Raw genomic sequence first — 27,083 nt, forward strand, 5'->3', positions numbered from 1 at the left:
CTGTGGTTCCAGCGAGTATCACAGCTATACCCATCAAGCACAGGGTAAAACATTAACACACTGCGCCAACACAAATCACTACTACATAACTCCTAAAAAGTGTAAAGGTCAAGTAGAGAGACTGCAATAAAAGTCTTATGAGGAAGAAGCGGCATAAGCTCATCAGGCTTTCTAGCTGCCGCTATCAATGCTGGATTTCTAGTGCACCTCAGAAGCCTTGTATATGTTACGGCCAGAACCCGAAGTTTGGCCACTTCTAGTTCTGGCCGGCCACTTCGGGTTCTGGCCGGCCAATGTGCGAAGTGGCCGCTGCGCTGCGGCCAATGTGAGAAATGGATTGATTCCTGTGACATTAAGGTATCTTCTGGCCGCAGCGCAACGGGCAAACGTATAACAACTTAGTTAATTTAATGCAATTAAGCCGGCGGCAATGTAACAATTCAAGTCGCCGGCTTTTTCTCTGCCTCTCTCCTTCCCCCGCCTCTCTCGCTCTCCTATGGGCAGCCGGCGGGGACACGCGTGTCCCCTCCAGAGTCGTTCGTCGCAGCAGGCTTCCCTGCCGTTCTTGCAGAGCGGGTGCTGGCAGAAGCAATGTCTGCAGCCTCCCCGCTCTGCTTTCCTGGTGCGACGAACGACTCTCGTGGACACGCATGTCCCCGCCGACTGCCCATTAACTAAGTTGTTATACGTTTGGCCGCTGCGCTGCGGCCAGAAGATACCTTAATGTCACAGGAATCAATCCATTTCTCACATTGGCCATATGTCGGCAGACTATCTGCACTCATTGATCATCTCAGCCAAGCCCATCATTCTCCCAACAGAACAGGTGAGTAGCCTTTAGGCTGGCAATGTGTCCGTACAGAGCTCAACCCTGGACTGTACCAAGGGATTTAGGCCCAAATCCCTACAGGCAACAGTAATTGCGCATGTGTATGCACCTTCACTGTATAGCCCAAGCTAATCATACATGGGTGAATTACAGCGCAGTATGCCTAGCCAATAGAGCCCCTCTGTACCGGAAGACATCTGATAGGGAATCTACTCTTAGGGCCTGATTTACAAGAGTCTTCCCAAATCCCCAGCAATCCCTGGCGCTTTGAAAAGAGCTAGTGTAATTTATAGTAGATGGCAGTGAGCTTACTGCAGCAATCGCTGGCGATTCACTGAAAACGAAAACTCAGGGCATGCGGAGCTTTTCCACAATTTGGGAACAATCGCTGTTCAAATGTAAAAAACAAAAACAAAACAAAAAAAATCATGAATCACTATCACTCAAAAATCACAGAAATGTCCATTTAAAAAAGGAAATCTAAAACCCATCTGCAAAGCAGATTTTGCTGGAATTTTGCGGTCCCCAGTGGGAACCGGGCCTTACACCGCACAATAACCTCAATTTCACCAGAGGTCAATCAAGAATCAAACCGCAGAGGCCGTACTGCTTGCGGCAGTGTAACGCTGTGGTACCAGCGTTACTGACATTTTTTACCTTGTCTATTTCAACTTTGTATTGGTAAACTGCCCAAATGATTGAAAAGTTAATCGTTTTGATATACTGGGGCTAAAAATGACCAGCAGATATGACTGAATCAACTGGAAATGGATCATAAAATCTTCACATATGCGTTCAGCCTTAGAAATGTATGCTGTGTAACCACAAAAACAACTCCATTGCTTCAGAATCAGAATAGTTTTATTTCGCCAAGCATGATTGGGTCGTGCTCGGAATTGGGTTTGGCACAATACATAGCTCCAAGAGGTGCATAGGCAGAAAGCAGGGAAGAGCATTACAATACAGTAGGGACATGGCAGTAAAAAAAAACATCGTACTCAAAAACATATTGCACTCAGGAAAGAGGAAATGTATGTACACAAATATACAATCAGAAGTATACATTCAGCGGCCGCATGCATATTTCCAGTGTGCTGCTGGAGTCAGGGCAGGGTGCAGGGACAAAGTCCAGTCCGTTAGGGGTGGTGGCAGGTTGCTTTGAGAAGCGCATTTAATTCCAGTCCGCTACTGTGTCGGTGGTAAGGCACAGGTAGAGGGCGGGAGAATGCTAAGGGAGTTCAGGAGGCTGACGGCTGCAGGGAAGAAGGAGTTCTTGTGTCTGGTGGTCTTAGTTGGGATGGCTCGAAGTCTCCGGCCCAGTGGCAGTGGGGTGAAGAAGCAGTGGCCTGGGTGTGAGGGGTCACTTGCGATCTTCAGTGCCCCAGCGCGCAGTCTTGTGTTATGCAGGAGGTCAAGTGAAGGCAGGGGTCTCCCAATGATCCTCTTCGCCGACCTGATGGTCCTCTGTAGTTTGTGTCGGTCCCTGGCAGTGGCTCCCGCACACCAGACCAGGATGGAGGAGCAGAGGATCGATTCAATGGTGGCGGAATAGAAACATGTTAGGATCTCCTGTGGCATGCCGAACTTCCGCAGCTGGCGGAGGAAGAAAAGCCTCTGCTGGGCCTTCCGCTGGGTTGCCATAATGTTGGCCTTCCAACTGAGATCGCCGGAGATGGTGGTGCCCAGGAGGCGAGCACTGCTTCATTGGAGCAGTGCCTGTGAATATACAGACTACACACCTGTGACTATCACTCAAAGCAAGAGGGAGCGTTTCAGGGTACGGTGTAGACCAGAGGGGCCCATAAAGGGCCATCCATGCATCATATTAGCTTTTCATTGGTACTATGCAGGTAATGAACAGTCTTGTCTGTGAACCTCATTGTATTCTGGGAAATAAAGGCTTTTTTTCAGCTGCCAAGCAAGATCTCCCTCTGTGCATAGAACTCTCAGGTGATCGGCACAGGATGTTCATTAAGGGCGGGCTTCCACTTGCGAAGTGATGAGAGTGTGGCTACGCAGCTGCATCACTTCCACATCTCCGATGCGGAAGTGTATTGAGAAGATGGACACGGCTGCGGGCGTTCGAAAATCTGAAGCATGTTGCAGATTATCGGATCGCTCCACACACCATGCACGCAGTGGAAACTCTTCCACCGGCGTGCATGTGTTTCAGCACACCTGCGGTGCTATGCAGCCGCATCGCACCGCTCCTAGTGGAAATGAGCCCTTACTGGCAGAGCTAAAGAGGTCACCAACAGTCATACATTTCAGAATGTAAATCAGAGAGGAAATCTATAAAATGAATATTGTAAACAATAAGTAAATCCCTTACTACACCCAAGAGCACATGCCAACCATTATTTCTTTCCAAAATCAACTCCTCTCTCACAACTTAAAGGACCTCTGTCGCAAAAATCTTAAAATTTAAAATACATGTTAACATATACAAATAAGAAGTACATTTCTTCCGGAGTTAAATGAGTCATAAATTACTTTTCTCCTATGTTGCTGTCACTTACAGCAAGTAGTAGAAATCTGACATGCCTGACAGATTTTGGACTAGCCCATCTTCTCATAGGGGGTTCTTACAGTTTTCTTTACTTTTAAAAGCACTTAGTGAATGGCAGTTGCTCCGTCCAACTGTTGGTGACATCTTTAGCTCTGCCAGTAAATGAACATCCTGTACCGATCACCTGAGAGTGCTATGCACAGAGGGAGATCTTGCTTGGCAGGGTTTTAAATTTGAAGATTTTTGACTGTTCCTCTAACAGCCATATGACACAGTAGACACAAAAAGTACCCATACAACAGCCATATGACACAGCACACACTAAAAGTACCTATGCAATACTTGATGTACGGGCCAATCAACCATGTGATCTGTTGCCTGCCCATACACCAATTTCCAATAGATCTCAGCATAAAATCTACCAGAACCACTGCCTCTGCCTGACCACTCCCCCAAATGTATGCCCCTACCCCATAAAGGTTCACCTCTCCTCAGGAGCTACTCCTGTTCTCCTCCAGTGTCTACCATCATCACAAGCTGCTGTACCACATGGCACAGGCACATGTGATAAGACATGCACCAAGTCATGTGGTACTATGGCTCCATCTGTGACAGTGGACACCAGAGGAGGCTAGGAGTCACCCCAGCAGAGAGGGGAGACTTTATACACTGCATACAGGTATGGGGGAGAACCGGCATGCCATGTATTCTCCTCCTTGAAACACTTAAATTGAACCTGCAGACTAAAAACCTACTCAGCAGTACTGAAAAGGCTTGGTGTTTAACAGTTTCATGGCATCAGAACTTTGTTTTTCTTACCCAAGCCTCATTTTTAGCTGCACAGAAGAAAACTGCCTGGGCATTTATCCCCTGATGCTGTGCAAAGCATGATCGGATTTCTGACATTCTTCTGCTGTTTTTGGCGCAGTTTTTTTTTTATTTTTTATTTGAGCTTTGAAGTCTAGCGCACGCAGCTGGGAGGTGTGATCAGGACTCAGGACAGTTGGAACTGTGTCTCATGCTGTCACCTCCTTTCAACCAAAAAGATGGCCGCCCCCATGAAATCACAAACATTTGCCTGTTCTTTTAACGGGAAGGTTCAGGGACTGTTTAAAAAAAAATAAAAATCCGCATCCACTTACCTGGGGCTTCCTCCAGCCCGTGGCAGGCAGGAGGTGCCCTCGGCGCCGCTCCGCAGGCTGCCGGTGGTCTCCGGTGGCCGACCCGACCTGGCCAGGCCGTCGGCCAGGTCGGGCTCCTTCCGCGTTCCAAAATGCGCCTCACGGCGGCGCGCTGTCGTCATCGGACATCCTCCGGGCTTTACTGCGCAGGCTCAGAACTACTGAGCCTGCGCAGTAAAGCCCAGAGGACGTCCGATGACGTCAGTGCGCCGCCGTGAGGCGCATTTTGGAACGCGGAAGGAGCCCGACCTGGCCGCCGGCCTGGCCAGGTCGGGTCGGCCACCGGAGACCACCGGCAGCCTGCGGAGCGGCGCCAAGGGCACCTCCTGCCTGCCACGGGCTGGAGGAAGCCCCAGGTAAGTGGATGCGGATTTTTATTTTTTTTAAACAGTCCCTGAACCTTCCCTTTCAAACAGGGTGAGTAAGAGATTATATTACCCATCTATTTTAATTAACATAACTAATGTAACTTAATGACAGTATGTTTGTTTAGGCTGAAGTTCCCCTTTAAGAGGTAGATGGCACCAGAGTCACCAACCGTTAGCCAGTTTATATAAGAGTCATCACCGGCCCACCAATGGGCAGAGAGCACACTGCAGCTAAGGTAACTGGAACTCTCGTGGAGAAAAAGGACTGACAGTTATGGACAGGATCCCGGTTGCTCAGAACAGAAATGATCTCCAAACAGAAGACATCCAAAGCTATACCAATAATACACATAATAAAGTCAATAAAATCTAATTTACTCTACAAGCTTCACAGAAGAATAATCCCTATGTGACAGCAATCAATGAGCTGCCTGCTGCACAACAGTCACTAAGTGAGGAAGGACACCTGTATCACATGTAGTAATTAGGCCGCCCCTCCCCTGTGAAGAAGGGTTACTTAGAGGATCGAGTTAATTCAATATACAGTAGTGCAATTTAAAACTCTGCAGGAAAGGATGACCTCAATAGCCCTTCCTAAGCTGGTGAGAGAACGGGACCTGGCTGTCTATTGCTTCCCTTGGGGAGATTACACGTCCCAGTGTGCTGCAGGATGAGCTGCCTAAACCTTCGGGCACTGGGGACTAACTACATTAAAGGGGAACTTCAGCCTAAACAAACATACTGTCATTAAGTTACATTAGAATAGATAGGTAATATAATCTTTTACCCACCCTGTTTTAAAAGAACAGGCAAATGTTTGTGATTCATGGGGGCTGCCATCTTTGTCATGGGGGCAGCCATCTTTTTGGTTGAGAGGTGACAGGGAGCAGGAGACAGTTCCAACTGTCCTGTGTCCTGATTACCCCTCCCAGCTGCACACGCTAGGCTTCAAATGTCAAATTCAAAATGTAAAAAAAAAAACAAACAAAAAAAAAAAAAATCAGAAATCCCATCATGCTTTGCACAGCATAAGGGGAAAACTGAGGCTTGTATACGAGAAACAAAGTTCTGATGCTGTGAAACTGTTAAACCCCAGGCCTTTTCAGTGCTGCTGAGTCGATTTTTAGTCTGGAGGTTCACTTTAACAACAGCTGAGAAAGTTAGCTCCTGAAGTATCCCATCAACAGAGAGCATGAATGGGCCTTCTTGTGCTGCACTAAAATCATTATAGCACTCAGTTTTTACATGCAACTACTATGGGGTGTTTCCAGTCATACCCCACAGAGTTATATTAATCGATGCCATGCACTGATGAGGACAAACCAGTCCACAAAATAAAAATAAAAACAAACAAACAAACAAAAAAAAAACACCTGTATGCATGTTGGATTAGTGTGGCTATGTACAATTAACATGAGTTACAGATTACCCAGCAACCTCATGGTAAACCAAAACTCTGAGGAGTGTGTAAGAAGCTAAAAAGGACCCAAAAGGCCTCTTACTAAAATGTTGTTATGCAAAACAGAAGGTATTTGCGATCATTCAGATTGCAGTGAGCATATGATGTCTCCCACGATGCATTGCTGCATTTAACAAGCTGACAATGCATTCCTACAATTCTAGAGGCGTGGTTAGCTTTCAGGGCCAACAAAAGGATGATTTCATATTCAGCAGCAATGCACTGTGAGACACCTCAGATGCTCACTCCAACCTGAATACCTAATTGCAAATACCTTCTGTTTTAAGAAGGGGGCAGGGAATTAAAAAAAAAAAAAAAAAAATTACATACCTGAGGCTTCCTCCAGCCCCCTCCAGGCTCATTGTTCCCTCACCGTCTTCTTCCGCCACTTGGATCATCTGCAATTCAGCCCCCTCAAAAAAAAATAAAAAAATATATATGTCTTCAGGTCTGGGGCGTTCTGGACATGCGCGGCCACACCCCCGTTTCCAGGATCGTCATGCGGAAAGGAGCACATGCTGCCGGACTGCGCCAACTGAAGGACTTTCAGGGACTAATTATGGACGATCCAGGCAACGGGGGAGCGATCAGCCCACAGGAAGCCCCAGGTATGTATATTTTGTTATTTTTTCCCATTTCAGGTACACTTTAAAAAGGTCAATGGTGGTAACAAGACTAGAAGGTCCTCTTAACGTATTGTTATGGCTCATAGTGAAAATGACAGTACTGTATATAGAATTCAATAATGTAATCTTGTATCGATGCAGCTGACAGGAACTGATTTCATATCTCAAGACTGTGTGCCCCACAAATGTGTTGCATCAAAGTATTCTTAGAATAACTGACATACACGGCAGACATTCAATATGCATTGTAAAGCCCTCAATATCACACAGTCCTTCCATCTCTGAACAGCGCAGTTCAGGATTCATAAATACCCAGATAGTAATATGCATTTTATAAGGAGTTCTAGAAACATTGCCTGATCAGCTAATGTATCCAAGCAAATCCGTCCAGAATGTACAATCCCATTTCTGTACATCACAACATACAGCTTCATATTCCGTACATATTATTTGTACTTTTAAAATAGCTCTTTACCAAAACAATACAGGAAGTCAGTTCAGCACTTGCATGCTAGATATAGTTTTCTCTATTAATAAATAACTTGTATGATGCAGCTGATAAGTCACAAAGTAACTAGACAGACTCAGAGAATCGGTCTTAAGCTGATACTGGATAAATGTCCATATACTTAAGGTGGCCATACACTGGCCCGATTCGCCGCCGTTTCGACAGCAGATTCGATCACTGGGATCGAATCTGCTGCCAATCGTTCGCACTACACGCCAAATTTCGATCCTTTGTCCGATCCAGTCGATCGCTCCGTGCGGAAAATTAGCGTCGATCGCCCGCGGGTAGGGAGCGCGTCGCTAGCGGCGTTTCGAGTACCCGACGACCGACGCAATAGAGCCGCATACATTACCTGCTTCGCCGGCACGTCTACGCCCGGTCACCGCTGCTCCGTGTCCGCACTGGTCTCCGGCATGCTTCAGTTCCTCCTGCCCGGCAGGAAGTTTAAACAGTAGAGGGCTCTCTACTGTTTAAACTTCCTGCCGGGCAGGAAGAAGTAAAGCATGCCGGGGCCGGAGACCAGAGCGGAGATGGAGCAGCGGTGACCTGGGGACTGGAGTCGCGCCGGCGGAGCAGGTAATGTATGCGGACGGGGGGGGAGCGGCGGCAGCACCACCACCACAACAGATTGTGAACGGTTTCAGGCTGAAATCGGTTTACAATCTGTTTGCAGTAAAGGTCGCCATACGATCTCTCTCTGATCAGATTCGATCAGAGAGGGGTCTATCTGTTGGTCAAATCTGATGGCAAATCGACCAGTGTATGGCTACCTTAAGAGTTATAAGATCAGAACACACCCCAGGTCAGAGACTCCAGCAGTGACTGAGTCCCACTAATCACTGCTTTCTACACAACAGAGTGTAGCCAAAAACCCTTTGAGGATAATAGGATAACAGAGGCGCCAACAGGATAAAAAAAAAAAACACTAAAACTTAAAAACCCATCTTGGTAATAGAGGAGGTAGTGGTGGACTTGCCTCCTCTAAGGCCCGTTACACATCAAAAGCGTGCAGGAGAACGGCTCCTGCACGCGTTGCGGCGTGTCGTCGGGAAACTCCGGTGCGACGCCGAGAAGCGGCGGTAGTAGTTAATTAACCCGAAGGGGAAACGGCGATTCCCGACGATAAAATGCGCCGGGATGCGTCGTACCGCAACGTACTGAAACGCAGCGTCGGGTGTGAAAGGTAAAAGGAAAGTCTATGGACTTTCCTTTTACCTTGGTTAACGCAAAGTATAGACTTTGCGTTAAAACGCGGAAAAAGGGCTCTGGAGTGAAAGAGCCCTAAGCAGAACATACGACTGTGGCTTTTCAGTCAAAACAATTTTATTGGATACTCCAAATAAAGTGCAACGCGTTTCGTGTGATACATCGCGGGATACAAACCCGCTTCATCAGACAATATCAACGCTGAGCGCCTTACTGTATTTTAAAAATGTATTTAAAAAATAAAGGAATACAGATTTGTAAAAAAAATAAAATAGAATAAACATGCTGGCAGGGATCATGGCCCACCCACAGAGAGCTCTGTTGGTGGGCAGAAAAGAGGGGGGAGGGGGGGGTTAGAAATCACTTGTGTGCAGAGTTGTGCGGCCCAACAGCGAGCCCTTAAAGCTGCAGTGGCCTATTTTATAAAAAAATGGCCCGTTTAAGCCCGTGGTCCTTAAAGGAGTTATTAGGCAAAAAGTAATAAAACAAGCGCAACTTACACAGGGCTTCCGCGACCCCAAGCTTCCAGCATGTCCCGGTGCCCGGCGATATGTCAGGCCGACCTGTCTGCGCAGTCCACTCCGGTCCACGTGGCGTTGATTGACAGCGCCGCTCGCGCAGGCGCAGTACAGGCCGGATTGACGTCATCGCCGGGGACGGAGCTGCGGCGAAAGCTGTGGTGAGGGACATGCTGGGAGCTTGGGGCTGGAGGAAGCCCCAGGTAAGTAGCGCTTGTTTTATTACTTTTTGCCTGATAACTTAATGGTTAAAAAAAAAATGTAAGCTTATTGCCAGTGATTGTAATATTGATTTGCTATTTTAATTCCAATTAGTGCTTTCAATTACCGTATATTCCGGCGTATAAGACGGCTGGGCGTATAAGACGACCCCCCAACTTTTCCAGTTAAAATATAGCATTTGGGATATACTCGCCGTATAAGACTACCCCTCTTCCAAGGCACAGAAAATTAAAATAAAAAAAATCATGTACTGGTGCTATGTATGAACAGATACTGGTGCTGTACTGTGTGTGTTGCCTAGTATATAACAGTATATAGTCTATTGACTTGTTGCATTGGTCAACTCTCCTTAAAGGGAACCAGAGAGGAATAAAATGTAAAAATAGAAAAAGGCTTTTATACATACCTGGGGCTTCTTCCAGCCCCATAAGCCTGGATCGCTCCCACGCCCCCATCCTCCGCTTCCTCAATCGCCGCTACTGGGTCCCGTCACTTCCGGCGGACGCCGCCAATTGTCCGCATCACAGGGGCTCCCTCCATACCCTTACGCATGCGGCTGCGCAGTAGGCAGCCGCAAGTGTATGGAGGGAGCCCCTGTGATGCAGAGAATTGGCCGCGTCCGCCAGCCGATTGGCGGTAATGACGGGACCCGGTACCGGCGGATCCAGGCAGCTGAGGACGGCGGTGTGGGAGCAATCCGTGCGTATGGGGCTGGAGGAAGCCCCAGGTATGTATAAAAGCTTTTTTTTAATCCTCTCTGGTTCTCTTTAAGTAGACTGGTCAGCTCTCCTTTTCTACCTGTTTATCAGAGTGGTATGTAAGAATAGATTGCGCTCCATCAGCAGGGAGATCTGAGAGGCGGTAACAGGATAGGGCGTATCACCCGGCATTAATGACACTCGGCGTATAAGACAACCCCCAACTTTTCAGAAGATTTTCAAGGGTTAAAAAGTAGTCTTATATGCAGGAATATACAGTATAAATTTTTTTTTCTACAGTTATTATGCAGTAATTTGCCAGCGCTTCAATACTTTACATTGAAGCGCAAACGCTCCCAAAATGCTGCATGTCCTGTAGAATTTGTTACATTTACTTTGTCATTTTATGGGATATGTACACTGCCTGCTTCTCCTGACTTATGGGGGTGATTGTCACTTTGACTGAGCCGCTGCTCCCCCCACCACTGTCATTTTATGGGATATGTACACTGCCTGCTTCTCCTGACTTATGGGGGTGATTGTCACTGACTGAGCCGCTGCTCCCCCCACCACTGTCATTTTATGGGATATGTACACTGCCTGCTTCTCCTGACTTATGGGGGTGATTGTCACTCTGACTGACCCGCTGCTTGCGCCGCCACTGTCATTTTATGGGATATGTACACTGCCTGCTTCTCCTGACTTATGGAGGTGATGGTCACTCTGACCGAGCCGCTGCTCCCCTATGCCACTGTAATACTACTCACACGTGCACTTCATAAAATATTTTTTTTTTATTCAAATCACTATGTATATTGAGCAGTTAACAAAAAAAAAAAAAAAAGTATACTTTTTTCCTATCGTAACTTTAAAATTGATTTTCTCCAAAACTATAAGGGCCCGTTCACACTGCACGCGTTTCCAGCCGCGTTTTGGAAACGCGTGCAGGTGGCCAAAACGCACGACATCAGGCATTGCATAGAGTGCAATGTCTGATGTTCACACTGCATGCGTTCCGGACCTGTGCGGTCCGGGAACGCATGCTGCACGCAGATTTTGCAAAAACGCGTGGCTGTCCCATTCACTTTTCAGTGATGGGATCAGCCACGCAACGCACACAAACGCGGATGGCCATGCGTTCTTACGCGTTGCGGTCCGCACGCATGGCCATCCGCATTTCTGATCTGAACGGGCCCTAAAGTCTTTTTGAAAAATTATTTTTCCCCTTATACCCACTGTTCTTAACATACTCTGTCAATTTGGTGATTCTAGCTTGTAAGGGGGCTTTGCAATTTACCACAAAAATCGTGGACATTAGGCAAAAATAAACACTAAAATATTCAGGCGAATTTTCGCTTGTCGAAGCGAAAATTGTACTTATTTCAGCGAAAATTTGGCGAAAAGAATATATTTGCATTTTCGCTCATCACTGCTTCCAGTGTTTGGATGGCATATCTATTAAATAGCCACCGGGAGATTTGGGAGCAGGATAAAAGCAGATTTACAGTTTACCCCTCTCCTGCACAAGTCCCGGTGGTGTTAATTACTATTCCCCTTCCAGGCCGCCGTGGATAGTAGGGGAATAGTGTAATTCGGCTTCCAGCGATTGCTGACGGACAAATTACAGTATTTCAAAAGTAATTTGAGTTCCGTCTGTTGATGGCGCCCTAATCACTCACTTTGCGCAACTATAGCCGTAATTCCTATTACAGCCTATGGTGGCGTCGGCTGCACCCAAATTCCCTGTACTGTTTTAACAGTGCACAATTTGGATGGCCGTGAACAGGGTGGATCATGTGATCTTGCTGCTTTTTGGTAAAGAGCAGGCATTTATTACTGACAGCTAAAAATGAAGAAGATGTATATTTTTGTACTGCGGATGAGGGGCAGAACACCAGAAGGCGGGATTTAAAGTGCAAAGCGACACATTGGGTGACACTCCTAAAAATAATTAAAAAAAAAAAGCCTAGAGCCACTTTGGTCACCTGAAATACCAGAGCATAGAAGGCATGTGGTGGAACTGGATATGAAGGTGCACGTGCTGTTTCACCAAAATGCATCATAGGTAATCATTTATTTCCGTCAAAAACAATGAACCCAATACGAAAATAAAATGGTGAGAACAACTGTATCTATCTTCCCAATCCTGAAAATTACTTTTTGTGAATCTCAGAGTGTGATTTCCTTTCTTAAAGCTATAAAAATAGGTTTAAAGTTACAGTCTTTCAGTGTCCCAGAACTAAAAAAAAATATATATGAACTATTGACTTTTTGTAATCTATCCCCTGCAATCAGAAGCTGTTCTCTGCCAGACAATCGTTTTATGGCTGTAATTCCTTTTAGTGAGGGTTATGCTATAGTCCAAGTAGGTCGCAACTGGAAATGGTCATATTCATAACAGTTTAACCACTTGCCGACCGCACGCTTATACCGTGCGTCGGCAAAGTGGCAGCTGCAGGACCAGCGACGCAGTTCTGCGTCGCCGGCTGCAGGCTAATTAATCAGGAAGCAGCCGCTTGCGCGAGAGGCTGCTTCCTGTCAATTCACGGCGGGGGGCTCCGTGAATAGCCTGCGGGCCGCCGATCGCGGCTCGCAGGCTAAATGTAAACACAAGCGGAAATAATCCGCTTTGTTTACATTGTACGGCTCTGCTGCGCAGCAGCGCCGTAAGGCAGATCGGCGATCCCTGGCCAATCAGCGGCCGGGGATCGCCGCCATGTGACAGCCTGTCACTGGCTGCACAGGACGGATAGCGTCCTGTGCAGCGCGGATCACCGGGGGTGGACAGGTAGGAGAGGGAGGGGAGGAATCTCACCGCGGAGAAGGGCTTTGAGGTGCCCCCCCCCCGCAACACCCAGCAGGCAGGAGCGATCAGACCCCCCCAGCAAATCATCCCCCTAATGGGGAAAAAAGGGGGGCGATCTGGTCGCTCTGCCTGCACCCTGATCTGTGCTGGGGGCTGCACAGCCCACCCAGCACAGATCAGCTAAAACAGCGCTGGTCCTTAAGGGGGGGTAAAGGGTGGGTCCTCAAGTGGTTAAAGGACTTACGAGGCCAAATTACCCAAAAAAGTTAATTACCTGTAAAATCTTTTACAGCACGGAGAACGCCGTCCGCGCCGATCTGCCGGGTCCCCCCGCTCATTAGCCCCCCCGGGCCGGCTCCCGGCCCCACGGCCCGGGTCGTGGGGTCGGGAGCCGGCCCGGGGGGGGCTAATGAGCGGGGGGACCCGGCGGATCGGCGCGGACGGCGTCCTCCGTGCTGTAAAAGATTATACAGGTAATTAACTTTTTTGACTAATTTGGCCTCGTAAGTCCTTTAAAGGACAACTGTAGTGAGAGTAATACGGTGGCTGCCACATTTATTCCTTTGAGGCTGGTTTCACAGTGGGACGTTAAAGTCCCACATTACAGCAGCCAGTAACGCAGCCTAACTCACAGCACTGTAAAATCAATTGTGCTGTTCACAGTGCCCACGTTGCGTTACATTGTAACGCAGCACGTTTAAACAAAGTGCTGCATGCTGTACATTATACTGGGCTAAGCAGCGTTAGACTGTTTGCACATGCTCAGTAATGTTGGAGGAGGAGGTTCCTCCTCCTCCTCCCACATGGCTAATAATCACTGCAGTGGTAGGACTGTAGTGTTGTCCGGATCATGAACGAATCATTCATTTGATCCGGATCTTTTTTGTGAGTCGAATCATCCGGATCACCACAATGAAAGATTCGGTTCACAGTGGATGTCTGTCTGGAAGAAACAGGAACATACAGAATGTACAGTGCAGGGAAAGTCCTGTCCTGCTAGTCATTTCACCCCCAGTCAGGCTTCCCTAGTAAAATGATTCAAATGATTTGGTTAAAAGATCCGGATCTTTTCAATGATCAGATTCAAATGATCCGAATCCTTAAAAAGATCCGGACTTTCCATCACTAACCTGGAGCGGCTGCTTTGAGAGCTGCATAACGCAGCTCAATCTGATGTCCAACTTCAACACCACCATGCGTTGCGTTAGGGGCACGTTATGCGACCTTAACGTCCCCTAAAACGCAACGTCTTGGTGTGTAAGTGCCAGTTGCCTGGCAGCCCTGATGGTGTACGTGGCTGCAGCAGTGTTTGAATCAGACCAGAAACAGGCATGCAGCTAATCTTGTCAGATCTGACAATGTCAGAAACACCTGATCTGCTGCATGCTTGTGCAGGGTCTATGGCTAAAAGTCTTAGCGAGGATAAGCAGGGCTGCCATGCAAATGGTATTGCTTAAAAAGGAAATATGGCAGCCTCCGAATACCTCTCACTACAGTTATCCTTTGAGGGAGGGATCACATCTATACAATAAAATAGTATTGTATATTTCATACATGAAGACAACGTTGTTTCTCTTAAACTGAACTACAGAATGTTTGCAAGTTGGGTACTGTCTGCATGTATTGTCAGGACAGTCATGTCAGACACTGCATTGTAGTAGTACAACACTGTCAGAAACTGTACAGCAGTGATAGGTTATTGTCAGACTCCATATGGTAGTACTAATAGAATATCAGTCACACTCACTGTACAACAGTGAGCTCGGAAACTGCAGCAGCGTAGAGGGAGGGCACCGGACACAGTGCAACAGCATTACCAAAATTGTACACAGTGTAGCAGCACATACAATATAGTAACATTAGGATAACATTGGATACAATGTAGCAGCGTAAGCAGGATGGCATCAGACACAGTGCATAAGACCTAAGGTGGCCACACACACACCATACAAGTTTTTAAATATCTGTTCAATTTAAAAATTGCAATCAATTTTTCTGACGGATTGTAACATTTAAAAAATATGACCAATGTACCACACACGTTACATTTTTTTACCAATTATGATAAAAATGATTGGCAACGCTGACAAAATTGCTAGGGTGTGCATATTAATAAATTGACAATCTAACACAAACCATACAATCTTTAGAAAGATTGAAGAAAAATATCTGGCATTCAATTAAAATCGAAGAAAACGGGAAATCCGATCTGATTTTTCAGTCGAATGAAAAAAAAAAAGCTTTCAATTTTTTCGGGAGAGACGATCGTTTTTATCGAATTGCCGTAAAATCGGATCATTTTATTGTATCGTGTGTGGCCACCTTAAGGGAATGGTAGCATCAGATAAAGTATAGAAAAATTAGACAAAATAGCAGCATTAGTGAAGTGTCAGGTCAAATATCAGCAATAGAGAAGAGTCAGGGCAAGTATTAGCATTTCATAAGTGTCAGGGTGAGTAATAGCATTAGATAGCAAGTATTATGTCAGAGCAAGTGTAGAAAAAAGGCAGTGATGTCAGACTCGGCACAGAAGTATCACAGCAGCGTCAGACCCGGCACAGAAGTATTATAGCAGTCTCAGACTCAGCCTACTAGAAGCAATACAGCAGTGTCAATCAAGTATTACACAAGTGTCAGTCTAGCAGTAGTAGTGTTACAGCAGTGTCAGACTAGCATTAGTGTTACAGCAGTGTCAGACTAGTATTAGGATTAGTGTTACAGCAGTGTCAAACTAGTATTACTAAGTCAGACCTGGCATAGAAGTACCACAGCAGTGTCAGGCTAGTAGTATTATTACAGCAGTGTCAGACTCGGCTGCCAGCATCCACACACGACACTGAGTGTCTGCCTATTTTCTCTTGTTTTTCAGTGTCAGACTCTCCACAGAAGTATTACAGCAGAATCAGTTTAGTATTAGGATTAGTGTTACAGCAGTGTCAGGCTAGTATTACAGCAGTGTCAGTCTCAGCGCAGAAGTATTACAGCAGAGTCAGTCAAGTAGAAGTATTACAGCAGAGTCAGACTCGGCACACAAGTATTACTGCAGTGTCAGTTTAGTATTAGGGTTAGTGTTACAGCAGTGTCAGCCTAGGGTTAGTGTTACAGCAGTATCAGTCTAGTATCAGGGTTAGTGTTACAGCAGTGTCAAACTATTGTTAGTATTACAGCAGTGTCAGTCTAGTAATAGGGTTAGTGTTACAGCAGTGCCAGTCTAGTATTAGGGTTAGTGTTACAGCAGTGTCAGTCTAGTATTAGGGTTAGTGTTACAGCAGGGTCAGTCTAGTATTAGGGTTAGTGTTACAGCAGGGTCAGCCTAGTATTAGGGTTAGTGTTACAGCAGGGTCAGCCTAGTATTAGGGTTAGTGTTACAGCAGGGTCAGCCTAGTATTAGGGTTAGTGTTACAGCAGGGTCAGCCTAGTATTAGGGTTAGTGTTACAGCAGGGTCAGTCTAGAATTAGGGTTAGTGTTACAGCAGGGTCAGTCTAGAATTAGGGTTAGTGTTACAGCAGGGTCAGTCTAGAATTAGGGTTAGTGTTACAGCAGGGTCAGTCTAGAATTAGGGTTAGTGTTACAGCAGGGTCAGTCTAGAATTAGGGTTAGTGTTACAGCAGGGTCAGTCTAGAATTAGGGTTAGTGTTACAGCAGGGTCGGTCTAGAATTAGGGTTAGTGTTGCAGCAGGGTCGGTCTAGTATTAGGGTTAGTGTTGCAGCAGGGTCGGTCTAGTATTAGGGTTAGTGTTGCAGCATGGTCAGTCTAGTATTATGGTTAGTGTTACAGCAGTGTCAGTTTAGTATTAGAGTTAGTGTTACAGCAGAGTCTGTCTAGTATTATGGTTAGTGTTACAGCAGTCAGTCTAGTAGTAGTTATTACACTCTGTGGCAGCAGATAACAGAGAGGGACTGACCGGGCAGCGGTGCAGGCTTCTCCCAAGTTTCCCCGGCTTGTAGTTACTTTGTACGTCGCTGGCTTCCGCAGGCGTGATCCACACTGACAGCCTGAAGACAGCGATCAGATATCCTCCTCCTCATCAGTCAGCAGCGGCGGCAGAAGGAGGAAATGAGCTGCGGGGCGTGGGCTCCTCACTCTGCGCTAATCACACAAGGCTACCAGGAATTCTGCTAATGGGGGACTCGGCGAGGCAAAGTTCAGGCAGAACTGCCTTGAGAGAGGAGCTGCCTCCCCGGCTGGCTGAACACAGGCGCTGCTGAGCCGCCACCGCTGAACACACCATAGTTTGATAAGGGGCAGCCACTAGGGGGCGCTTTGCATAGTAAAGTGACTAGTGAGGAGGAGACAAGCAGCCAGTAAACCAACAGCGCTCCCCATACTAGTGTTGTCCGGATCATGAACGATTCGGATCTTTGATCCGAATCTATTTTATGAGTCGATCATCCGAATCATCAAAATGAGTGATTCGGATCGCAAAATGGGGCGGGGCCAGGAGCGACACGCCCCCTCTCAGCGGGCAGCGGGGTTCGGGAAGCAGAGCAGGGATGGATAGCTGAGTTGGAGAGGAGCCAGCCTTGAAGGGAGACAGGTAGATGAGAGAGAGGGGACATGGGTGCCACTGCCAGATATGTGTAGAGCACACATACTGGCTATAACATTCTGCCCATTATAGGCTGTCTGTTCCGTAGTGCTGCACAGTGAACACATGGGAAGCTTTTGGCTCAGCATAGCTCAGTAACTTTGCAGACAGTGTGATTGAAAGGCAATATAATCCTCCTGCACTCGGCACTAAACAGCTGCACATATCTTCTGGGAATGCTTTCTTTCACTGTGCGACCTTTTCTTTCAAAGTGTACAGATGAACATATATGATATAGGTGAAATATATGTAAAGCATATGACTTCAGCATGTGGGTATTACGTGCAAACATTTCTGCTCTCTGCTCGTCCCTCCTCCCTTCTCTGTCCACTCCCTGCCCTCTGTCCATCTTCTCCCCTTCTCTGTGTGTCCACTCCCTCCCCTTCTCCTGTCCACAGACCTGTCCTGCTGTTCATTTCACCCCGAATGCTTCCGGTAGTAAAATGATCCGAGATTCGAATCAAAGATCCGGATCTCTTCAATGATCCGATTCGAATCATCCGGATCATTGAAAAGATCCGAACTTCCCATCTCTACCCCATACGATGTACTATTACAATGACGCCAACCACTACGAGCGCGGGGGAGTCCGGCGGCCCTCAGGTAATAGGCGTATGGTACATCTGGGCTGAACAAGTCCGAGGGGGACGTTTCATGGCTTTACCGCTTATTATACAACGGCAGTAGCGAAATTCGGGCGGAGAGTTAGATTTGTAGTTGTGAATTTCAGCTTATGTAATCGTTACCCCCCTATAGTGTTACACTTGGTATGCTCCAGCCGCTGCTCTCTGCGCGAGCTCGGCTCTTAGGAAGTAGTAGCAGGGAGGAGCTGCCGTGCTGTGCTGGAGACATCCAACACTGCAGCCTGTCACCTAATGCCTGCTACAGAGAAGTACACACCATGCCAGTGATTCCCCAACCTGTCATGTCTCCGCAGCGGTGTATGTTTTGCAGGCAGCCTCACCTTGCATACAGTGTTTCCCCAAAAATGAGCGTGTCTTGTATACATTTTTGCTCCAAATGTTGTGCTAGGGCTTATTTTCATGAGATGTCTTATATTACTATTAACACACACGTTTCTGTCATCCTGTGCTGTGTGTCCTTTTGTCTTTCCCACTGTGCCACCTCTTCCTCTGCTAGTTCCCACCTCTTGTGTGTACCCCTTGTACCTTTACTGTCCTTTTCTGTACCCTGTCCTCCTTCTATCCCTAAACTTCTGTTTTCCATGTAACACTATGTCCCCCTGCATCCTCCTCTTACCCCCAGCTCCATGACACGCTGTCCCTGTGTCCTGCGATGTCCCCCTAATCCTCATCCCCACAGCTCTATGCTGCTGTGTCCTCAATCTTCAACCTATGGGGTAGGTATACAGCAACTTATTTCTACTGGAGCCGATGATCTTGTAGGCGGGACCATGGCTCTATTATTGGGCTGATCACTGCACTCACCGAGTAGCACCTAGTGCAGTGATTGGCCCAATGACGGAGCCTTGGTCCTGCCTGTTAGAACATCGGCTCCAGTAATAACACAAGTTGCCATACTTTTTCCCCTTGCTGCCACTAGGGCTTACTTTCAGGGTAGGGCTTATATTTTGAACATGCTCGAAATTCCTGCTAGGGCTTACTTTCAGGTGATGTCTTAAATCCAGGGAAAGAGGGTAGGTGGGGTAATTAGTGTCTCAGCTGCATGGAATCCACCTAGCTGAGACTCTAATTACCCACCCGTACACAGGTGAGGTTGGCTTCAAAACATGCACCGCTGGGAGTCATGAGGACAGGTTTGAGAAACCCTGCACTATGCAATTCAGAAAATCAACTGAAAATCAGATTGGACCGGTTGGAAATAAGTGATTAGGAGGGCCCATTCACACTGGCATACGCAAAATGCTAGCGTTTTGAGTTGGTGATTTTACCACGATTAGCGTGGTAAAATCACTGTACAGTCGTGATTTTTCAGTGCTTTTTAGCATTCTAATCGTGATTGCTCAAAAATCCAAGAAAAATGTTGCATGCCAAGCGTTTTGTGATTGCCACTAATTATAAGTTGCCAACGATCGCACTGCCATATAATTAAAATTGCGTTAGCGCTTTTAGAAAGTGCTAGTGATCAGTGGTAATCGACCCGCTAATTGCCCCAGTCAAAACTGGCCCTGATAGAAAATTGCAAAGTGTGTACCAGGCATTTCAAATTCTGTGCTTATTCCAATTCTCACCAGTGGCTAATTAGCATGTGAATGAGGTCTGTGCCTGTCTCATCTAGCATATGGCATGGGGAGCCCAAAGCAAGAAGAACGTGGAAGGTGCTGTTCCGGACTGTATTTTGAAGCGGACCCAAACCAAACATTTTTTTAATTCAAAATATTTAGTTGCGCCACTCTGACACATACAAATATAAATAAACACTCCTTCAAGCCTATGAGCATTTCAGAGCATGATTTTCACCCTCCTCTTTGCATAACTAGGGTTATACAGGTGGCAGCCATTAGCCATTCCTCTATTGCCAGACACCACCTACTCCACCAGTCTGCCGGATTCTGTCCCGGCAATATGAAAGGAAGGGAGGGGTTTCTCCAATAAATGTAAAATATTTTATATTTGTCATCATGCAGCTGAAAAAAGGCTGCTATTTATTATTATAATTTAGAAAATAGATTTTATTTCTGAAATCTTGTATTTTTAATTTGGGTCCACTTTAAAGAGAAACATTTATTTGAACATTTCAGTAAGCTTAGAGGACCTCTGTCACGAAAATCTTAAAATTTAAAATATATGTAAACGTATACAATTAAGAGGTACGTTTCTTCCAGAGTAAAATGAGCCATGAATTACGTTTCTCCTATGTTGCTGTCACTTACAGTAGGTAGTAGAAATCTGACAGAACCGACAGGTTTTGGACTAGCCCATCTCTTCATTGGGGGATTTCTTTATTTTCAAAATGCACTTGAGAGATCGTGGAGAGCTTTGAAAATGGCTGCTAAATTATAGAAACATAAAGGCTTATGTTAGATTTTCAAAAAACATTTTTATTGCCCTCATAACTTTGGGGTATTTATGGACTGAAAAGTTGATTTTTTTAGAAGACGTTTCTGAAATAGCTGCTACTTAGCACACTGGAAACATATTGCCACGGTCAAAGTTGATATTAACCACTTTACCCCCAGCGGTACGAATTTCTCCGCCCCTTTTTTCCTTCCTAAAAAACCAGGGACGGAGAAATCCGTACCTTCCGCGCTACCGCCGCTGTCCGCGCTCCCGCCGCTCGTGCGCGCGCACCCGCCGCTCGTGCACGCCGCCGCCCGCTCGCCCGGAGATCAATGAACGGGAAAATCCATTCCCGTTCGTTGATCTAGCCCCCGCAATGATCTGCTGCTTCTTTCAGAAACAGCGAGATCATTGTGCGTCTCCCAGCCTCCTACTGCTTCCTGTAAGCGTCCTTCCGGACGCTTACAGTTCGCATGTAAACAAACACTCAGTGGCCATCTTGTGGCCAAATAGTAAACTACACCCTAAAAGCATTTTACATATACAAACATTACATTTACACAATAAATTAACTCATTACCTCCCACACTCCCCAATTTTTTTTTTTTTTTTGTAATTATAAAAAAAAAAAAAAAATACAATAAAAAAAAACAACATAAATAGTTACCTTAGGGACTGAACTTTTTAAATATTTATATCAGGAGGGTACAACACTGTTACTTTATAAACTATGGGCTTGTAATTAGGGATGGATGCAAAACTGAAAAAAATGCACCTTTATTTCCAAATAAAATATTGTCGCCAAACATTGTGATAGGGACATAATTTAAATGGTTTGATAACCGGGACAAATGGGTTAATACATTTCATGGGTTTTAATTACAATAGCATGCTTTATTTAAAAACTATAATGGCCGAAAACTGAAAAATAATAATTTTTTTCCCACATTTTTTCCTATTTCCCCATTAAAACACATTTAGAATAAAATAATTCTTGGCATAATGTCCCACCTAAAGAAAGCCTAATTGGTGGCGAAAAAAACAAGATATAGTTCATTTCATTGGGATAAGTAATGATAAAGTTATAGACGAATGAATGGAAGGAGCGCTGAAAGGTGAAAATTGCTCTGGTGGTCAGGGGGTAAAACCCCTCAGTGGTGAAGTGGTTAATTTTCTAGGATGACCTTGTCAAAGACTAAAATTTTGTGGTGAGCAGTTCATATTTTAGGTCCCCTTGATCTGGGTCTGCACCTGTATTATAGTATAGATGCAGATCATGGCAGTCCAATGCAGGACTTGCCATGCATTTTATTCACTTAAAGAGAACCGGGGTATTTTAAATCTTAAGAGGACACAGAGGAACTACCTCCCAGGTCACGGGTTAGCTTCCGATTGGAGGAAGCTCACGGAGGCGGGGCAGAGGCGGGGGAGCGCGGATTGAATGACACGCCACAGGTAAATAGAAGGCTAGTGACATGGAAGATTGTCACTAGCCCGGCGCTTTTTACCGGGGGCACAGCAGACTAGGACTAGATGCGGCAATAGAGAGACACCGAGGCATGCGATTATGCACAGAACATGCCTCTGTGTCCTTAAGATTAAAAATACCCGCCTCGGGTTCTCTTTAACACCTGCTATTCCTTGGATCGCAGTCATGGAATGAATGGTGTGTGTGGTGATCGACTTTCTATCCAGTGGTCTGCTACGCTTACAGTTTGGTCTGAATTGATATGTGGAAGACTGACATCTTGTTTTTATGTGAATTTCCCCCTTAGGAAGTGGTCATGAAAGCACATCAGGCATTTGTTTTATGCTCAAGCTGTTTGAAAGAATTTGTACTGAAGTTTATGTTTGAAAATGAAACTTTACATCTGGCAGTGGTGTATTAACCTCTTGCCGATTGGCGTGAGCAGTGCGGCAGCCCCAGGACCTCTCCACGCCGGTTGGCGTGAACGGCTGGGAATGGGCTTTGCAGGAGAGAGTGTGCATCTCTGCTCTGATGACGGAGCTCCGCCTGCCTTCAGTCTCCCAGCGGCAATCGTCGCTCAGAGACTGTTAGATGGTGAAACCGCCGTAATAACTTAGTACAGCACTGCGATCTAAGGCAGTGCTGTACTGGGGACAGCCGTGTCACACGGCTGTCCCCCTGGGAGGCAAATTTGTGATCCGCTGTCATAGGCTAAAGCCTATGACAGACGATCACGCTGATTGGCTGGCGGGGGAGGGGGGGTGGGGGGTTTAAAAAAATAAAGAAAATAGTAAAATGTATTTAATAAAGATTAAAAATCAGAGAGCTCTGATGGTGGGGAGAAAAGGGGGGGGGGGGAAATCACTTGTGTGCTGAGTTGTAAGGCCCTGCAGCGAGGCCTTAAAGCTGCAGTGGCCCAATTTGTGAAAAAAGGCCATGTCACTAAGGGGGTTTAACACAGTGGTCCTTAAGTGGTTAACTGGGTATGCAGAGGTTGCAACCACACCTGGGCCAAAAGGGCCCTCCTTCAATGGCAGAATTAGCTATTTATTTGTCCTGTGCTGGTAATGACTACTTCTTTAGATTCTTTGAGTAGTGGTAATCATTACCAAACTGTTCCCCATCCCCTGCTTGCACCTCTAATACTTTGGGAGGTTTTTGTGGACCATACCAATTATAATGTATAGATTGCTTGGGGCTCCAATGTAAATCTTGCACTGGGGCCCAAAGCTCCTTAGCTACCCCACTGACCCCCCTCTTTAGCGAACTGCATGAGTTACATTTTATACTATGATCTGTTAAGTGGCTCCTTGAAGTGGGATGAGACACTGCTTTTTAAGTTAAAAATCAACACAGCTTTAATTACAATGTATATAACAATTGCACATTCAGGAGTGTGTACTTGATTAATCCTGCAGTCGAGACCATTGCTGATTTTTTTTTTTAACTTTTATGTGTGGAGGGCAGATATGAGGTCACACTGTGACATCGCTTCTCCTTTTTGAAGATGGACACTTGTCCACAATGAATATAAGGAAAGAAAAAAATTTAACATGGAGCCAGGCTTCAGACACAGGAAAGGGTGTACACAGGTACAGTACATTTATGGTGAGTATGCCACATACGGTATGTTGTTTTTAATTTTACATTCTTTCAACCCCCTTTAAATCCCTTTTTTTGGTTTAAAGGTCATCCGAGGTGAAAATTATCTGATGATAAACAATTGTATCTATCCTCCTGCTCTTAAAAATGACTTTTTTAGATATCCCAACACAGAAAGAAAGACTGGGTCTCCACCTGGAATTAGTGCAGTTATAGCAAAGTGATATTCCATAGCAGCAAAAAGCACACAACGTTTCGGCACAGGGCCTTTGTCAAGTGTTACCAAATACAGCACATATCCACAGATATATAGCAATCAGCATAAAAACACACCCAACAATTTAAAGTTACCTGTAGGTAAACATTTTTACGAATGCGATCATACCGTGAGTGACCTGCGATGGTGCGTTTTGGAGAACGTGTTTGTGGCTGCTAACGTTGATTCACAGACTGTCCTTTTAAGACGTGAAAGCAGATGGATTGATAAGCTAAGTACTCTTACTCCCAATGGACTCAACGATGATTTTAATTTAAGGTGTTTTTTGTAATGAATTTGATAAACTGTACTGTCACTTTAAATTATTGGCCATGTTCTCCCTTAAGCTGATGTGCCTGCCCACTCTTGTTGGGTGTCTTTTTTTATTCTGATTGCTATATATCTGTGGATATGTGCTGTATTTGGTAACACTTGACAAAGGCCCTCTGCCGAAACGTTGTGTGCTTTTTGCTGCTATGGAATAAATATCACTTTGCTATAACTGCACTAATTGCAGGTGGAGACCCAGTCTTTCTTTCTGTGTTGGTCTATGGATTTGCACCTTGACGGATCCAGGTGCTGACTGGTCGACTCCCTGGTATTGAAATCATTACACACAGTTGAGCTTTGGGACTTTTCTCTTTTCTTGTTTTTTAGATATCCCACAGTTTTATTTTATATTTAAATCTAGTTTTTACGTTTTTACTGTTTCATCGTCTCTGCTCAATGACACATTCATTGAAGTATGCCAGAGCTTAATCTATGAGCTATTGACCTTTTTTTTTATCTCTTTCCTGCTCTCAGAAACCATTTACTGACAGGAAAGGGGTGTTTTATGGCTGTAATTCCTTAACAGTGAGGGTTACGCTATAGTCCGACCCAGTCCCGACCCGGACAGAAACTGTCACTTTCATATCTGATGTTTAACTCTTTCAGGCAGAGAAAGAAAAAAATAACACAGCCTAGTTATTTGTGTGCTTGGCACTGTACATACACATGTCTATCTCATCATGTCACCTTGTGGTACAGCCATATAGTAAGTTTAGGGGCAATTACTTTTTTGTCATGGGTAATGAACATTCAAAAATGTGAGTGTTGTATTTATTTAGGTTTGTATTGTAGTATAAATTGTATTTTACAGGCTAATAGTGCATATGGACCAAAATGTTAAAAAGAATACCTTGTTAAATAAAAAAATCCTATTGCCAGCTTAACTCGTGCGATAGCTGATCGTTTGGGAGCATTACTCAGGCAAAAGCCTGAGCGATGCTCCCATGTTACGGGCAATGGGAAGCAAGGTTTTACCCTGTGGTGCTGTCCATCAGCACCATGGCCTCGCTCCCCACACATGCACACACCCGCCGAACATCCGCCGCTGCATCTGGGGGTCTCGCCCGCCGCTCATCTCTGAAGCCCCCCACGTAGCTGCGCAGATGCACTGAAGCAATTTCCCTCCCGCCGCTGAACACATGTAATTACAATGAACAAGTCGCTGTAATTACTCTCTCTATAGCAGAGTCCTGGCAAAGCATCTTTAACCACTTGAGGACCGTGGGCTTTACCCCCCTTAACCTTCCTGGCGGTAACCCCGCCCTGCTGGGCCGATCTGCGTAATTTTTTTTTTTTTTGCTGAATGCAGCTAGCACTTTGCTAGCTGCGTCAGCACACCGATCGCCGCCGCCCCGCGCCGATTCGCCGCTATCCGCGCCACCGCAGAGCCCCCCCCCCTAGACCCCAGCGCTGCCTGGCCTATCAGCGCCAGGCAGCGCTAAGGGGTGGATCGGGTCTCCCTTAGACGTCACGACGTCGGCGACGTCATCCCGCCCCGTCGCCATGGCGACGGGGGAAGCCCTCCAGGAAATCACGTTCTTTGAACGGGATTTCCTGATCGCCTATCGCCGGAGGCGATCGGAGGGGCTGGTGGAATGGTATAGGCGGTATAGGAACCCCACAAGTGACCCCATTTTAGAAAGAAGACACCCCAAGGTATTCTGTCAGGTGTATGGCGAGTTCATAGAAGATTTAATTTTTTGTCACAAGTTAGTGAAAAATGACACTTTGTGAAAAAAAACAATAAAAATCAATTTCCGCTAACTTTTGACAAAAGATAATAAAATCTATGAACTCGTCATACACCTAACAGAATACCTTGGGGTGTCTTTTTCTAAAATGGGGTCACTTGTGGGGTTCCTATACCGCCCTGGCATTTTACGGGCCCAAAACCATGAGTAGTCTGGAAACCAAATGTCTCAAAATGACTGTTCAGGGGTATAAGCATCTGCAAATTTTGATGACGGGTGGGCTATGAGGGGGTGAATTTTGTGGAACCGGTCATAAGCAGGGTGGCCTTTTAGATGACAGGTTGTATTGGGCCTGATCTGATGGATAGGAGTGCTAGGGGGGTGACAGGAGGTGATTGATGGGTGTCTCGGGGTGGTTAGAGGGGAAAATAGATGCAATCAATGCACTGGGGAGGTGATCGGAAGGGGGTCTGAGGAGGATCTGAGGGTTTGGCCGAGTGATCAGGAGCCCACACGGGGCAAATTAGGGCCTGATCTGATGGGTAGGTGTGCTAGGGGGTGACATGATGGGTGTCTCTAGGTGTGATTAGAGGGGGGAATAGATGCAAGCAATGCACTGGCGAGGTGATCAGGGCTGGGGTCTGAGGGCGTTCTGAGGGTGTGGGCGGGTGATTGAGTGCCCTAGGGGCAGATAGGGGTCTAATCTGATGGGTAGCAGTGACAGGGGGTGATTGATGGGTAATTAGTGGGTGTTTAGGGTAGAGAACAGATGTAAACACTGCACTTGGGAGGTGATCTGACGTCGGATCTGCGGGCGATCTATCGGTGTGGGTGGGTGATCAGATTGCCCGCAAGGGGCAGGTTAGGGGCTGATTGATGGGTGGCACTGACCGGGGGTGATTGCCTGGTGATCAGGGGGATAGATGCATACAGTGCACGGGGGGGGGGTCTGGGGTGAATCTGAGGGGTGGGGGGGGGGTGATCAGGAGGGAGCTGGGGGCAGTTTAGGGAATAAAAAAAAAATAGCGTTGACAGATAGTGACAGGGAGTGATTGATGGGTGATTTGGGGGGTGATAGGGTGCAAACAGTGGTCTGGGGGGTGGGCAGGGGGGGGTCTGAGGGGTGCTGTGGGCGATCAGGGGGCAGGGGGGGAAATCAGTGTGCTTGGGTGCAGACTAGGGTGGCTGCAGCCTGCCCTGGTGGTCCCTCGGACACTGGGACCACCAGGGCAGGA

At 46.3% G+C, this 27,083-nt stretch overlaps 1 long non-coding RNA gene across 1 annotated transcript in view; it reads right to left on the reverse strand.

Moving 5' to 3' along the window:
- The window catches only part of LOC137571342 (uncharacterized), a 108,236-nt gene extending 90,982 nt beyond the window's left edge, over positions 1–17,254 (reverse strand). Inside the window, exon 1 of the long non-coding RNA XR_011031333.1 lies at positions 16,837–17,254. This is a non-coding gene — a long non-coding RNA (uncharacterized lncRNA). The remainder of the gene's footprint in view (positions 1–16,836) is intronic.
- Between the last annotated feature and the right edge of the window lie 9,829 nt (positions 17,255–27,083).

Source organism: Hyperolius riggenbachi, chromosome 4 (assembly GCF_040937935.1).
Source record: "Hyperolius riggenbachi isolate aHypRig1 chromosome 4, aHypRig1.pri, whole genome shotgun sequence".
NCBI classification, from domain to species: Eukaryota; Metazoa; Chordata; class Amphibia; order Anura; family Hyperoliidae; genus Hyperolius; species Hyperolius riggenbachi.